General features: G+C 32.8%; 1 protein-coding gene across 1 annotated transcript in view; it reads right to left on the minus strand.

The window, feature by feature from the left end:
* Positions 1–18,319, minus strand: part of LOC145695139 (D-beta-hydroxybutyrate dehydrogenase, mitochondrial) — a 173,526-nt gene that overhangs the window by 129,695 nt on the left and 25,512 nt on the right. The gene's annotated exons all lie outside the window — the stretch shown is intronic.

An 18,319-nucleotide genomic window follows, 5' to 3' on the forward strand; every position in this document is an offset into this window, starting at 1 on the left:
TCTGCCGTTTGCTCATGATTTACATACCGAAGTCTGATGAGTACCCAATATCACATATACAGTGTATTAAAACAATGATACAACATTGTTTATTTAAATATCAAATATATTCTTCGTATATCTTTGTATGCTCAAGCGGGTAACGTGCATAATTCCGTGTTCGGTTCTCGCTGAAGACGCTTCTCTCAAATACAAACTTGAGGATCCCGATTTAATCAGTAAGTTCCTTGCCAAATAGTTTAAATGCTGAAAAGGAAATCAGTCAATTAAATATTCCTAATTTTAGGCACCACTGTAGGTTAACGATAATAGAATCACTTGATTTATTTATTATAACGTCAATGATTTATTGTTATTTTAAAGATAGATATTTACAATGTAACAACGTATAAAATCTATATAAGATGAAACTAATGGGAAAACTGACTAACAAAAATGAACCCAAAACTTTTTTGGCAAATTGTTATGAATCTTGCTAAGTACATACAGTTACGGACTCTTCACTTATCTTCTAGTTGCAGTATTTATTGAGCTGATCATATGATAATGTTTTTAGAATTTAATTTTTTCAAAAGGTATTTTAATTTTAATTAGGTGTCTCCTCGAATGCCTATTATTGAGCTAAGCCACCATTTACCTACGTCACGGACTCACACACAGAAAGGAATTATATGGGTCCGAATCTTCCTAAATTTGCAAGGTTCTTTGTCAGTTGAAATCCCAAAGCTATCCCGTGAAACTCCTCTGAACGACTACCTCTTTAAGTTGACCAACCCCCAATCAGCGTTTTTTAGCGGAGCGGAATTATCTATAACTCCATAAGAGGAATCTACTTGAACTTCCTTTATGCCGTCCACCTCTCTTCCCGATCGACGACTACAAGTTGTTGTCAGAGAAAATATCAATTTAACCCTCTCTAAGACTATCATTTTTAATAAAAACATGTGTTTCATCGTAAGTTACTTGTAGTGTTAGAAAACAGTAGCCAACTAATGTTTTAATTAACTGCGGTAGGTAAACTCCAGGCAGCCATAAAAAATATTTGGTGTCCCATTTGGTTCATAGAAGAAGCAAGCGCTCATTGTAAATATGAGGCTTTTGATCCAAAGCTTCTAAGCGACACCTCAAGACAATGCTAGGGGAAAGTGCCTTTGTGGCGAAACGAAGTACAAAAAGAGAGGAGAAAAATGTAACAATGTTATAAAGTTTGTCAAAAGCTTAAGAACAAGTATCTAAGCATTTTCCATTTCTTCTTCTTCTTCTTCTTCTTCTTCTTCTTCTTCTTCTTTATGTATCAGTAATTGCAGTAGGTCTAGAGTGTTAAAAATTTACATTAATAAACATTAGTAAAAATGTACATTTACATTATTGTATTTTATTTATTTGTGTGTGTGTATGTAGTCCTAAGTAGATTTCACTGTATTTGCACTTAATTGTCACTTGAAAACGGTAAGTAAAGGCAAACTTGTTTGACAGTGATTCATTGTAATGTTACTGAAAGATCTAACAGTACAATATTCTGTGAAATACGATACAAAAATCTGTAGAACAGCGTAACAAAAGGGATTCTATTCATCAAGGGGATTAAGGCAATCATTCCTTTTTTGCCTTAAGATGCCCTTTTCGGACAAGTGACTAATGAATAAAGGTCCTGTGAGTATAGTTCCTGGTTCGATACCCGATGCAGATGCTTACCACGAACAGAAACTCGAGTAGTTATTTGCACTTTATTGTGACCAAGTACGACCTGTATTATTCAGGCTGGATAATGGGACGGAACGTTAAGAATTAGTACTATTTTTTGTAAGAATTACTGTAGAAAAGATTCAATCTTTAGCATGGAGTTTAGGTATTTTTAATAATAATAATAATAATAATAATAATAATAATAATAATAATAATAATAATAATAATAATAATAATAATAATAATAATAATAATAATAATAATAATATAAACAATTCCTACAAAGGGTTAAATTTAGAACACGCATTTTCAGAATAGTATGCATCAGATGATAATATAATTGATCTATTGAATGCATCAGATGATAATATAATTGATCTATTGAAGAAAATTGTTTTCTTGAAATTCTAGAAACTTTTGGAATAAATTTTCACGAAAATCTACGTATAGATACTAGTGTGTATCAAGGGATTAAATGTTTAGTTATCTGATAGACACGTTAAGTATGACGCTTACTTTTGGTACGAAGGTGTCTGGTTTAACCGGCAACCACATTAGTTTCTGGTGGATAATATCATGTCAGTGGGTTTACTCGGAGTTCTTGCGTTTCCTCCCACAAATCTCATTCCCGCAATTACTTCAAAATCAATGACTTTTGTTGATCATCTGTCTCCTTTAGCCTAAAGGTTATAATCGTGGGACGTAAAAGCAGAAAATTTCACTTTTTATTTCATGTTAACTGTACACATCTCGAACGGTCTCCAGTTCGATTTACGGAGGAGATACTCGGTCGGAAAGGGGTAACAGCTTTTTCAAGCCATGCATCCTGAATGAGTTTTTATTTTAAATTTTCCCCATTTACTCCAGGCAAATGTCGGGACGGTACCTAACATAATGATACCAAATCTATTTCTTTTTTCCTCATTCCTTTTTTCTCCCTGATTCCCCGGGTACTGTGCTCGCCGAGGAATGTCATCCCTTATACGTAAAAGGCTAACATGGCCGTAGCTGTCGAAAGTCTAGACATTAAATACCTAATCTAATTTATTAATGAAGAAATTGTTCTTGATTTTTTTTTTTTTTTTTTGGTTATCAATGCAAACTGCTTGAATCACATGTTAAAAGCTCACCCATTTTTTGCTGCAATTCTTCCCAAGTTGTATTCAATTGATTCGTGTTTTCTGTTAAGTTGGAACCTTATCAAATCTTCTCGTGAAGATTCAAATGTACATTTTTTTTTAAAAAAATGCATCTTGTGTTGTGCGCGTAGGATGAAGCTTCTCTTTTCTGAATTTGAGTCATAACTTTGTTGAGTTTATGACGTGTTGAACGCAAGTACAGTAGCTACCTGAGCGATGACCATCTTCGTTAATTTGATAAACTATGAATTTATTGTTCTGTAAAGACGGAGTCCAAAAAAAAAAAAAAAAAAAAAAAAAAAAAAACATTAAAAACACGTGCCTAATAGATATACCTTTAATAAACTTGACTGACGTTTGTATTTTTAATTTATATTGTTTGTAACTGTTCTCTTCCCGATGAATAGCATGATCACTTAAGGCTACAACGGGTTTTTTGATTCACAAGTAACTGCACTAAGAACCCGAAGAGCCTGTATTTGAAGAATCTGTTTTGGGGGAACGAGGGCGGGAGAGAAGAAAAATAGCTCGAAGCAACCAGGATATAGCTAAGAAGAAACACGAGCATTACTACATCAAAAAATCCCTTCGCGTTCTTCTCGCATGTTCATGTTTATTACGCTTTACTTACGAAAAGGCCGTTGTTGAGGGATATATATATATATATATATATATATATATATATATATATATATATATATATATATATATATATATATATATATATATATATATATATAAAAAAGGCTTACGTACGTATATGATGTGTTTGTGTTGACACTCAAGGAAGGACGTATAGCCAGATGAGTTCTTCTTCTTCTTCTCCTTATTTCACTCTGGTTGTCGTTAGTTTCAAAACGAGGATCCGTGACTCCTCCTGTCACGCGAGCACTTGCTTTTCGTGTTGGTATCCGTCACGAACATCCTTACATACGTACGTACGTACCACTAAGAATGAGAAAAATTTCTTTCTCTTTTGGAGGAAAAAAAATCTAGTTAAAAAAGTACTACAACATCATGATTAACTAATATATGGATGCTCTACTTATCATTAATCAGTGTTTTGATGTGTTGCAAATTTTTAAGTGAAAGGTGCGAAAATGTCTTGTGTTTTTAGGAGAAAACCAAATTAATGAAAATTTAGGTAACGTGGTAAAACATTATATAAAGAAGTCTGGCGTTTTCACTTCATTTATTATTATTATTATTATTATTATTATTATTATTATTATTATTATTATTATTATTATTATTATTATTATTATTATTATTATTATTATTATTATTTTTATGTAAATCAATTTCAGGGCAAACATAGTTAGATCAGAAGGGAAGGGATGGTCGTAAGTGTTTAGAAGTGTTAGGACTGTTCGAGAGCAGTAATGAAATACGGAAAAGTGTATCTGCAAGATCATAGACTCCCTCATGTATTTTCTTGTTTGCCTGACTTCAACAACGTCAAATTGCTTAGTGTGCTCGTTATTTTTGTTTCGATTTACTGGCAATGAGAAAAGCGACTATAGCATTACACAGCGTCGAGTTGAAATAATTCATTTGGCAAGTTGTTAACACAAGAATCTCTGAAGAAACATATCTTTGAAGCTATCCCATGGTAGGGATGACCAAGAAATTTCGGATAAAGACACCAACCTTGATTCGAAATTGATCTGCTATCCAGATCTTCGATATAGATCCAAATTCGATACTAGATTTTCGATCCGAGTCTCGGATCACAATTGCAGTTTCAGATCTTATTTGTATCCACAATTTGACTCTTGGATCCAAATTCGAAACCAAGTTGTAGATTCTATGATTTAAGAATAGTTCAGAAATTTCAGATCCAGAAGAGGGCAACCAAATCCAGGCTTTCTAAGATGTTAATTATTTACCGTCAATGCTCATACTATGATTTATTCAGCTATCATGAAAATATCTTTATCTTTTTTCTAAGGTGTAAAAATTAAGTGCATATCCGACAATCGGATTTCGGATCCAGGTTCGGTTCCAGATCCAAAATCAGCTATCTGTATTCCATGGACCTGAGTTGACTCTACGATATAGATTTTTAAAAATCGCAACTATACCGTATAATCCATAGTAATTGAAATCATTTCTGGCTAATTCTTACGTACAATATAAAAAGTAGCTAAAAGTACGTAGGAAATCATATTTCTAATGAAATATAGAAAACAAAGCCATTACTCAAGCACTTAATTTTCATGCATAAGATCTAAGCAGCTATGATTTCTGGATCAACCAAGAAAAAAAGATCGGAGCTGGTATGCTGACCACACATCACGGAATTAAAAGCTATTTGGCTGGTCATAGTCCTACATAATAATTACAGCGTTATTATTATTATTATTATTATTATTATTATTATTATTATTATTATTATTATTATTATTATTACTAACAATAATAGTCACTACTATTGTACTTATTCCATAACTTTACATAACTTTTTTCCAAGATTATCACATAAATTTCATGAACATCAAGACTTTATTTAGTTATGATTGAACGCACTTTGGTGTTACTAGTGTAGAGCAAAATATGTTGATGTTCCATTATTTATTTATTTTAAATATAGCTATGGCTTTAAATGTAAATTTGTTATGCAGATGGACATGTTACTTAATATGAAGCACATTTCTTTGACAAACTCCACTGTATAATTTTCCGGTGACACCCATGCACTCAGACATTGTTGTTTTGCTCAATGAGAGCTGGCATACAGCAGGTTCAACTTATTGAGTATTGTGTGTCTGTGATTATGATAAACAGTGCCATAGATATAACGGTACCGAAACATCAGGATTTATCTGTAACACGAATAGATAATCCTTTAGTTCTTTTTACAAAGTATTGTTTGACACAAGCACAGCTTTATACTTTATTTAAGTTTCTTTCTTTCTTTCTTTTCTTTTTTTCTTTTTTTTTAAGAAAAAGTACAATCGCTTATATGATACTCTAAAATTTTATCATTTACGTGCAAGCTTGTAATAATTAAAACAGGAAATATTTCACGAATAAACACTAAATTAACACTTTCAGCAAGGTTACACTAACAACCTTGTGTTTAAAGTAACTTGAAGATTCATTGTTACAGAAACAGAAAGTTACAAGCCAGCACTATCCTTGCCAAACTAATCCAGTCAATAATACAATTAACATTTTGACTTTGTAAATATTAGTCAGCCAATCCTAGAATTAGCACAATACATTTGAATTCTTAGTATACTCATAACAATTTATTTATAAATATTGGATTCTACGAATTCCGAGAGTTGAGTTGAGTTGATTTTGAGTTTAACATCCCTTTCAGTAGCGAGGCTATATGAGACAGAGCCTACTGATTAACGTAGAATCCCGCCGGTACAAATTCCGAGAATACATCACCACACTTATTCTGCTATATGCCAAAATTTTCTTACATTATTGTAATAATGTACAAAAATATCAATATGTACATATATTATGCACCCTAGGTCATAGATCGTAAAAATATTTCGTTGATAATTCTGCAAACAATAATCTCAAAATACTTGTATGTACAGTCAAACTTCTACAAATGCAAACGTATGAAATGGATTTTAAGGAATATGATAATGGTTTACAAAAACTTTGTTTCTAAATATTTCAATCATGTAACAGGAAACGTTAAAAGCAATGGAGATTATTCCTGGAATATCTGAATAGTTTATGAAAGTACTCAGCTTAATTTTAAAGAAACAAATCAATAATAAAATACAATAGTCTTTTGAAATAGTTTTCGCACAAAAATCCCTGGAAGTTTTATTTGAACATCTAAATCTCGTGCAATTTATTCGTTTTGTGCAGAATTAGCTACAAAGAGGAAATCAATAAAGTTTTATACTCAATAACCTGCACCAGTATTTTCTGAATCGGGATTGACTACATTCATCAAAAGGTTGTTAAATTTTGCCCAATTAACCTTAGGTTTTAAAAAAGAAAATTTCTCAATTTTTCAATAGTATTTGTACTAAAATTATAAGGAAACGGCTTATACTATAGGAGTTGATGATGGCCTGCACAGTCGCCAGCTTCGCCGGATTCAATCCCCGGTCATGACTCAAAACTTACGTCAATATTGTTCTACATAACGTCGGTATTGTATACGGACGCAGAACAGAAAATTTCAACCTAACTTACTACATTCAGAAATTAACAACACAATGAACCGTACGTATAAGGAGCTTATATATGGTCCAAAAGTGTACAACTGGACGTTCAGTTAAATAAAAATACATTTTTTTTTAACCAATTGCGACATACGAATTCAATATCCACCTTTGCCTGTATTCATATCCACCTATAACCTTATTTTTTTAACTACCACACAGAATATGGCGTGCATATAGTGTACCAGTGTTTATATATGTGCGTGTGTTCTTTTGTGCAAGGACGTCTAGTTAGAAACTATCCAGAGGAGAAATTTATTTCCTTACAAAGATCACTTTCCATTTTGAGAAGAATCACGACTGGACACTCGTCTATCTCTGTCTCTCTTTATATATATTAAGAAATCAGGATATAAAACCAATTAAAACAACTGAATACTTGTACAGTTTGAAATTTCGCAAATTGTAAAGCCCTTAACACAAGATATCCGTCCGCCAAAGGATATTCTTCCAGACAGTTAACTGGAAAAATGCTTATTTTTTTCGTCTTCTATAGCCGGTTTCCTTTAATCAGAGAGGTGAAAGGAAATGGCATTAGCAACTTAACACACACACACACACACACTTCTTAACATAAAGACGTTCAGATCTATTTGCATTAGAAACACGTATGTCTTACTTCACCTCAACATACATGATACAAGAAGTATGCATAAGGAATGCTTGACCTTTTGTACATATAGCAAGCAACTCATGAATGTCCTAAATTCAGTTTGTGGGGCGTATATATACTATAGTAGAGGCGCAGGTGTGTCGTAGTAGAAAAAAAAAGAACAAAAGAAAGAAAGAAGAAAAAATTCAGAGAGAAGAAATTGGTTTTAGTGGTGAATACTCTCGCGTGTGCTCCATACTCTATTGAACGAACCAAAACTAATGTTCAAAATTATTTTTTTCGCCGCAAGAGGGCGTTTATTGAGCTCAAGGTTAATTTTTTTTCACATCGAAATGAAAGAGCAGTTGTTAAGTTTACGGCTATACCCTACTTCTTTAAATTTCACTATTACAGCTCCTTTTAGCTCCAAGCGAGACTTTTTATTTTGCTTTACAATGATCAAAAGTTCAAACGTCATTCTGCAGAAATAAATCTTCGAACAATAAACAGATGGCATCAAATAATAATAATAATAATAATAATAATAATAATAACAATAATAATAATAATAATAATAATAATAATAATAATAATAATAATAATAATAATAATAATAATAATAAAACCATTAATGTGTATGCGAGGTTAGTAACCTCTATATATTTTTCATTCGTCAAAACATATATTTCATGTTTTGGTTTGTGGAATTCTGACTGAAAGTATTACATTCGAGTTTAAATGTTCAGTACAACAAAATATTTTATGTAAAACTTTAAAATTGAATTTTACACACAATTTTACGTAAAAATATTCAGTAAATATAACACTGAAAGATTGGTAAATAAAGTCTTGTAAGATTATTGTTAAATTACTAATAAAGATCTTCAGGGGGATCACGTTTGATATTAAAAAAAAGAAAAAAGAAAAAAAGAAAAAAGAAAGAATAAACGGTCACTAATAACACAAAGAGTCTTCTTTATTTTAAGGGTAATTGTATTTTATGTTTTACTTGATCGTAATCTACCGGAGATGGTTAGCATTAACTGCAAACCGTACATGTAGATTTTACATTAGACTCTACTAAAATTTCAAAACACTAAAACAGTTAAGTTAATATGCATTTCTATAAGTATAATTTTAATAAATTTATCGTAGAAATTAGGCATAATCGTGGGACGTAAAACTTGAAATTTCATTTCATTTTTTCAGAAATAATAATTAGGTAATGGGCCCTATTAGTGTAGATATTGTAAGAATTAAAAAGAAAACACGACGAAACATGGGCAATGATGTGTGATATTATTATTGTTAAATTACAATCTTACTTAAAACGTGGAATAATTTGATATTAAAATTGACAGCAATAAATTGTTATTATTATTGTTGTTTTAGTGTCATGTCAATCTTATTCCTAATGTACAGAGAGTTTGTAACTTTGTAATAACGTCATATACCATCAGATTTGCCCAAAGATTTTTTTTTTTAATTTTGAAGTTTTAAAAAAATATTCAATATACGAATGTTATGGCAAGAGGTAAACAATATGATTTTTTAAAAAAAGCAAATAGTGAATTATCATTACTGTATGTGTTTTCAGCAGGACTTTGTGCGATTACCTAAATTTTAACTTCAGTTGAATGCTATAAAGCTTCGGCTCGTCAAATTGTCAAATGTTCAAAATGAAACATCCATAAAATTCGACTCCATCAGTTCTTTTAGTTTAACTTTCCACAATTATACTCGGAGGCTGAGAGAGATGATGATGATGAACAAAATAATAGAATGAAGAAAGTGAGGGGAAACGGAAGAATCCTGAGAAAACACACACAGTCTTCATCCACCTGAGAACCTACTTGGTACAAGCTGGGATCAAACCAGTAACACCACACAACAGAAGTGTTAAAACATTATAGAGTCCACGATCTTTGCTTACTGAAGACATTCCAGCAAATATTATTTCACAGTGATAAATATTTATGTGACCATAATAGTACAATCGTTGTCACATGCTTTTAGTACACTCGTGATTCTTGCTATTTACAAGAGCGGCGCCCGCACATGAGTTTTAGGGGGCCCATGAGATTTTATGGAAAGGAGGGGTTTTCATTGCAAAAGACACATTCGAACTTCAATTATATTCCAAAATGATGCTTTTTTAAAAATTCCGAAATCGAATAAAATTTAGGCTACAAAACGGGTTATCTCAGTTTTGTCACAATCAAGTTTGGCCTCCTGTATTACATTTTTTTTTTGTGGAAAATGGTAAATTGGGAGGGGGGGGATACCCAAACACTTCGAGGGAATGGGCACTGTTGGCTAAAATGGTCCGTTAGTCTTCCGGTCAAAAGCGTTGAAACACAACTAACAAACAATATCTTTGGTAGGCAGACTACCCACGTCACACAACACGTCCATGGGACGTCTTTATACTTTCGTATCTGTCCTGAAACACTTAGGCTTACAGTAGAAACTTTAAGGATAACGAAAATATTTTCGGGGTTTCTCTTGGATTTTATTGGGAATTGCCTATCACGGGACAATATTTGGATGTTAAAAAGTTGTCTTTGGATCAGTTTTGGATTCTTTGTGGCTGTCAAAGAGCCTAGAAATGTCTCATACGAATCTCTAAGAAATCATGTTTCCAGGACAATCGGACATATAAGTTCCCACATGATGTCCAAGGGAGATCCAATTAGCAAAAACGGCACTTCTCGTAAATATCCTGATATCTCGAAGCAGGATGTTTCATGATACGTTTCTGTACAGCGGCACCATTTAGGAGGCTTCAAGGGGTCACTTGTCATTCCTGAGTTTGGGATATCTAGGCCTATTAATCAATATAATAGTAATATCATATAATAATAAAAACCTGAAATGCTACGTATATAGAAGCGTCCTGTTCCCCTCCCCTCCGCGTCAAAGCAAAACCAAAAATGACTGTCGGTAATGAATGAACACAAATCATTTTTTCTCCCCAAAGCCCTCCGCCTTTAAATGGTAAAAGAGAAAGTAGCAAAAAAATGCTTAAACAATACTCCATAAAAAGCCATCATCATCGTAGTGCTTATCATAACATCAAGAGATTTTCAGTGTCTTCTTGATGATGCTCAGCAGATTTTGATACGAGTTTTATGACATTTCCGTGTTTTAAAATAAATGCAATGATTACCGAGTGGAACAGCTTTCCTGCTTTCAGAATATGGCGTATTATAGGTGAAATTATACCCTACAAATGCAGTCAATCTAAAATAATATGATATATGACAAGACAGGTTATGTTTCCCTGAGTGTTCAACACGCTTTCATTGCAAAACAAGAGAGGGAGAGAGAGCGATTCGCGAAGATCTCTTCCCATACAGTGTTCCGAGCGTGGGAGTATGACGTGTGGGAATCAAACTGGAACCAGCACATGACGACGGCTAAAGTGGTTCTCTGTTTTCATGCTCCTCTATTAAGAGTGGGTGGTTAAATGCATTTGCATAGCTTGTTTATCCCTAATGACCCAATAAACTGATTCTGTTTACGGCAATACACTGGATAAATGGAGTTATATAACTAAGCCGTTTTCAAGACCCTACACAGTGGTCAGTGAAGTGTTTAAGAGGAAATAAAATCATTGTCCCCGGTGACCTTTTGGTGAACAATGATTTACACTCATTGAAGTTAATGTTTTGTGTTATATTTGCTTTCGGTCGATGTATTCAAGACAAAGAGCTGTTGCGGTGACATTTTATTGACCTAATAGCTTACAGCTTACATTATTCCTATATGAATAATATTACAATAGCTGAAATGAAAATGAAACAGTATCCTATCCGTAAATTAAATGAAATGTTACTTATCTACATTTTTGGACAATACAACAAGAAGTTAATAAATTTATCGTCTTTATTCTCTTTTGGTCTATCAGAAATATGCTCAGACAGAAAAATCTAAAGAAAGCAGAAGCAATAATATGTCCATAGAACAAACACTACTTGCACATGTGAAATGTTAGCCTGAAATCAAAATATGAGTCGAGCATTTCCAAACAGCTTTTTATTAACACTCCAAAATTTTTCAGAAATAATATGTAGCAGTTAAATATGTAGCAGTTTATGTAGCAGTTAAATAATAGCCTATAGCCTATGTTTTCTTTCAGAGTACAAACATTTATACTTCTACCACAATGAAAAAGTACATCTTTATAAATAAATATATTCTTCTTTTTTAAGTGTCTGGGGCCTGTTACACTTCTTGACCACATACTAAGAACTTGTCATCAGTGAAAGTGGTTGGCCTTCTATTAAATGTTTCGTTATCTTCTTTCTTTTTTCAGTAATTAATGGAATTGACCGAAAAAATAAATAATTGAGGCCTTTCTTAATTAGAAAGCGAATTTCGCTCTTTGTAGACAAAATATATTACTTCAGATGCGGACATACCCTATAACTATATCAAAAGTGTGCACAGGATATTATATCGAGAAAAAAAACTGTTATTTTATCTTTAGATTAAATTATACACGTAGAGCATTTTCTTTATACAAAGCTCATATAATTGTGAACTTTCCAAATTGTTTATATGGTGAACAAAATTACATTATCTGAGCCGTTCAGATGCCAAACCTATTAACTCTATCCAATGTTGAACTCAGGCATGTTCAGGTGGGGGGGGGGGGAGACTGAGTCCCCCTAGAATATATATGCGCCCCTAGAATATCTACACACATGCATTGACATATTTGCTTTTTCTGTTTATTTTTTTTTTTTTTCGAAAATATAAGTCTTAAAAGCAAAGATTCTTTTAAAATAAAATTAGTTTCTTCTTTTACCCAATCGAATTGTTCTAATTAATAAACCGCTTTCAGATATGAAGTGGAAGTTAAATATAAACTTGAAAATTAAATACAGACGCACACAAACGCTTTACAACGTTACTTCGAGAAAGATGTTGGCTATTGCAACCGACCAGATATAAAAAGATTGGGAAGTGAAGCACTATAGAAGGACTTGGTAAATAAAATAAAATAGCTCCGAACGAAGTTCAAATTAGTCTTCATCCTCCTGGCTCATTCTCCACATATATATTGTATGGGTTTCGAGACGTGCTGTTTTAGAAGCCTTGCACTGTTGGGAGCAAGGGAGGAAGGCAAAAAGTCGAAAAATAGAGTCTCTTATTTGGAGGTGTAATGTGAGGATTTTCCACATTGGATTTTAAAGAAAGGTTCCTGTGTTTTGTACTTTTTATGCATTCCAGCATTCGGGTCTGGTGAGACTAAGGAAATTCTTTGGAAAAAAATTGAGTTAGAGTGGCCTTGCCGGACCAAATCCGGATGTGTTTTTTTTAAATGTACCCCTTACATTTTTACCCCCCCCCTTGTACAAAATCTGAATCAACACTGACTCCACTGAATCAAATGAGATTTTTCAGGAGTGAGCATTTGAATAACTTATATGCAATGTATTTAAATGAGAGTGGTCAGAACGTTTACTCATTCTAGTGGCACTATGAAGTTAATCGATTTTGTCTCTGAAAAGAATGTATCTTTTCCAAGTCAAAAATGTAAACTAAAAAACATCAAAAAAATGGAGTTAATCGGTTTGGCTTCTGAACGCCTCATTTAATTGTACATATCGTGTATATTTTGCTATGGAAACTCGCACTATTTCACTACTTTATTTTTATCATCATCAATATAGGTATTCTGCCAAATTTTACTGTCAGGTCAATTCCACGATCTTCAGTTAACTTCTTTGTCTTAACGTTAGGAATTTTCAGTTTTAAGGCTGCTCGCTAAATGAACACCATTTTTCTTTTTTTTTCCTTCACTTTAGGGAATAATGTAAACTAGGTATACATTAATTGCAAAATTTGAAGCGAAGTGATTTTCCTTTATTGATTATTCATAGAATTTTGTAGTGCATCAATTGTTTCCGTGAACGAATACAACATGCAAATAGTTAAATTTGGCATGTCAGCGAAAAACATGATGGCTTTGGTAAATTGTGTTCGCAAAGCAAAACGAGAAGGGCTTCGCACCATATCTGATACTGAAAATTATATTTTTCATTGTTTACAATGAGAATTCGCGCACCAAATGCTTTTCATAGGTTAAGTCTCGTTTTTCGGTGATTATTCCTCAGTGGTATGTCTAATTAGGGCATGATGCCCTTTATAACACTCAGTGAGGGCTCTTGAATCAACATGTTAAATTTGGTTAACAACGGTTCAGGCATCTCGGAGGAGTATCCGAATAAACAAATGTTTAAATCAAGTAAACAGGAGATTAGTTTTGAATAATTGAGTTCGCAGAACAAAACGAAAAGAGTCGTTTTGAATAATTGAGTTCGCAGAACAAAACGAAAAGAGTCGTTTTGAATAATTGAGTTCGCAGAACAAAACGAAGAGTCGTTTTAAATAATTGAGTTCGCAGAACAAAACGAAAAGAGTCGTTTTGAATAATTGAGTTCGCAGAACAAAACGAAAAGAGTTTTACTCTATTTCTAATACTAAAAATTCTATTCTCCATTATTTACAATGAGATTTCGAGTGCCAAATACTTTTCAACGTTAAGTCTATTGGTATCCCGTTTTCCAGTTATTATTCCTCAATGGCATACGACCCCTTACGACACTTTTAGTGCGTGTTCTCAAATCACCATGTCAAATTTAGTTAAGAACGGCTCACTTATCTCGGAGATCCAGTTTCTCGGTGATTATTTCTCAATGGTAGGCTATGTCCGATCGGGACATGCGACACCTTACGACACTCAGCGCGTGATCTCAAACCATGTGAACTTTGGTTAAGAGTCTTCATCCCGGCGAAATTAAAATACCGCTAATTTTACAGTAATTATGTGATATCTTCAAATAGATAAAAGATAATTGAAATATGGAACAAAAGCGCCCTAGACAATATTATTTTGCGTGAGATACCGTTATCACAAGTCACCTAGTGGTTTTACGTTTTCAGCTGTTTAGAAACGCGAAAATAAATGCCGATTTTCAAAATGGCTCGAAATCGAAAGCAGATAAGTGAGTTGTGATAACGGTACCTCACGCAAAATAATATTGTCTAGGGCGCACTTGTTCCACATTTCGATTATCTTTTATCTATTTGAAGATATCACATAATTACTGTAAAATTAGCGGTATTTTAATTTCGCCGGGATGAAGACTCTTAAGAACGATTCGGGCATCTCGAAGGAATATCCGGATAAACGAACGCTCAAGTCGAATAGAGAAGAGGTTCTCTCCAATAAAATGAAGAAAATAAATAAAAAAAATCAGAAGATGAGCCAGTTAGTATCTGTATAACGTTAATTACATGAACTAATATTTGTTTTCAAGATTAGTTCATGTGATTGTACAGTAGATTGTGGCTGTAGCTTCTTTGTTCTTCCCTTCTTTTCCTTCCACTGTACTTTGTACTATCTCCAACCTTAGGTTACAGTACCTTCTTCGTCAATGTCCCAACAAGTTTATCCTTCTCTTTTCAATTACACTTACCATTGTTTCTTTCTCTCTTTTCCTACTATTTCTAACACTTCTTTACTCGTTGTACTATCCATTCTACTAATTTTCTTTATTATTCTAGGGATTTAATTATTTGAAAAAAAAAAAAGTTGATAACTTTATATTGTGATCTACGACAATCTCTCGTCACTATTATATAAAAAGATTCTGTATTCTCTTCTATCAAACATCAGATGCCATTTTGTTTTCTTTATTTAATAAAAACAAGTAAACTCTTTCCACAAATAAGGCAATCTAGATTGTTTCTGTCATTTTTTTTCAATCTAAGGGTTTTCTTCTTCTTTCTGGTAGTTCTGATGATAATATTAGGCGTTTCGGTCTATTTGGGGAGAAGACAACATTGAGTTGCGCTCTACTTGCTAAAAACATTTATTTTGCTTCATACTCCCTTCAAAACTACGTAAATATGTTTTTTAAAAAAATTTGCAGAAAAACAAAGAAAATAGGGTTGGAATGGAAGTTTCCTTTTTTTAAAAAAAACATGCCGTTTCGCATGAATTAGCTAAATAATTTTGGTACACATCGGAAAGTACTTTCTACTTTGTGCCTTTTTTTGTTTATAGACGGTGAGCATATGGTGCACGTGATTCTTAAATGAAAAAGAAAGAAAAAAATGATGAGAAAAATTATTTACAAGGACACGTTTTTTTACATTCTCTGAGGGTGAAGATATGCGGCAATTTTAAAAGAAAGAATATTATATGTTGACTTTTTTTAATATAGAAAGAAAACCACCAAAATATTTTGGAAATAACGAAAAATAAAAAGAAATTTATGAATCGTGTTGTATTTCTTTTTCCTTGAACAGATTGTTTGAACTGACTGCATTTACGAATCTGCAAGTACTATCCTCAGGATTGTGAAAGCAAATTATGGGAAACAACAAGACCGGTTTTCGTTATCAACAAAATAATACTCATATTACAACAACTATAGAATCGTGTTTTAAAAAATATATTTTAAAAACTCTCCTGTCATCCATTGTCTATCGATGCTCGATCAATACATAAAGTTGTATCTCCCCATCGGGATTTAAAGTATGATCACGCAAACAACAACAATAATAATAATAATGATAATAATAATAATAATAATAATAATAATAATAATAATAATAATAATAATAATAATAATAATAATAATAATAATAATTCATTTTTAACGTGAGATTAAAGATTTTATTTCTGATCTTTAGTATAGTATACCAAAGTTGTAAAATATTCGACTAACTGTTTTTAGTAGAATACTTTCGAAATGAAAATATAGATTGTTAAGTGTTGTTTCTGCACTCTGCTACATAAAAGAAAAGATCCAAGTTAATGCATTAAATATATATTTTAGTATAAATTGGACTTGGCGTTCCGATTTTCCAAAATATTGTCCCTACAAGTTATTATTGTAAATCTCTTACAGTATACGTAAGTTTCGTTCGTAACTTCTTGTATCATTTACTAAACGGCGTGACAAACATCTTGGCATTTGAAGGCGGCGCTCCAAGTTCCCTTTAAATGGTGCTAGCAAATGAGAGAGCTGCGGTATTGCCACGTTTATTTTGTATACACTCACCCCTGCCACCTGATCGCGCTGTAGTTGTTCTGCTCTGCCAAACCATAACCACACCCCTTTCTCACTTGGCAACGTCGCTTCAGAGCTTGCGTTTTATTCGTTTAGCTGAAATGCCAAGATGTTTGTCACAGGCTTTAGTTACCACTTTTACTTTGTTCATACCTCACTCGAGACTACTAACACGCAGTGAGAAAATTTCCTTCATCTTCTTCAGTTTGTTTTGCTTTTGGAACAACGAAGCATAAAATACGTAATCCTACGTATCTCTTCATCACAAAATGTAACTTATTAATTGCTATCATTTTTGAACATAATTTTGACAGCCGGCACCTACGGCTGCTCCCGGCCCACTTAAGATTTTTAGCCCTTTAATCCGGCTAACCTGACGCCTGACGTCTTTAGCCCTTTAATCCGGCCCATCTTACGTAATCTCTTAAACTGAGCTGAAAGTTTGTCTTGGATAACTGATGTTCACCTTCAAAATATACTCCGCGTTGGAGCATCTAGTGTACCACCGAACATTGGCAGACTAGTCAAGTGTTCCACTAAAATTGTAAATAAATAGATTTTCTGCTTTGCTTTAGTAAGTAAATATTTTGGTTACAGTTTTTATCTTCCTGTGATATTAGTGTATGACGAACAATCTTATAAACTGAATATGGCTATTTAGTCCTTGCGAAAATGTTTTACATTGTCTCGTACGACTCTTGATATCAGTAAGTTCTCTGTGGTTGGTCCACTCCCCATTCCAATTTGCACATGCCTAGTTTACAGTAATACTTTACTATGTAGAATAAGATTTGAAATTGTAGTATGTATTAGGACAAGTAATAGTACTGTGGCGATTTTAAAAATGGCAAAGCTATATGATTTTGAACGAAAACATTGCATGTACTTTATATACGGAACAAGACGAGCAGAAAACTTAGTTCACTTGACTAGGATCTTGAATTAAGGTTCAAGTTCATACCTAGTGAAAAATCCAACTTTGTGGCTTATCTTATATTACCAAAGCAATAAAATTACATTTACTTTTCAATTCATTTCTGGACATATCATAGTTCTTTGCTTGAGTAACAGCATGAGACAGTCCACCGCTGGCTACCGTGAAGGCCAACTAGTAGAACGCGCTGCATACGTTGGTCTCTCTTGAATATATTCATTCAGAAATTTATTTATTTATTTATTTAAAGAATGATCATACTAAAAGAAGAAAAGTTTATCGGTTAGTGGATATACTTCATTTCGTTAATATGGTAGCGAGAAGCTACACCAGAAAGAGAGAAGCAAAATTTCTATTATGTAAACATTTGTTTGGAATACCAAATAAATAAATTAGAAAAGTTCATATTATTTAATTTATAGTTGTAATATTATCAAAGTTAAACGACGCTAACAACTACGATACAGGAAGATAGAAAATAATTATTTTAATAAACGGTTGTTCCCGTTAATGTACTTCAAGCTTCACTACAAGTGTTGTTCAAATTAAAGAAAGAAAACATACTTTTAAAAAAACAACATTTACAAAATTTATTGCAGATATATACTAATTAATTTTCTTTGGTTTTCATACAGTAGATATCAGATTTTGCAGTTAATCATTAAGCAGTA

This window comes from Thermobia domestica, chromosome 9, assembly GCF_964235325.1.
Source record: "Thermobia domestica chromosome 9, izTheDome1.hap1.1, whole genome shotgun sequence".
Lineage (NCBI taxonomy): Eukaryota > Metazoa > Arthropoda > Insecta > Zygentoma > Lepismatidae > Thermobia > Thermobia domestica.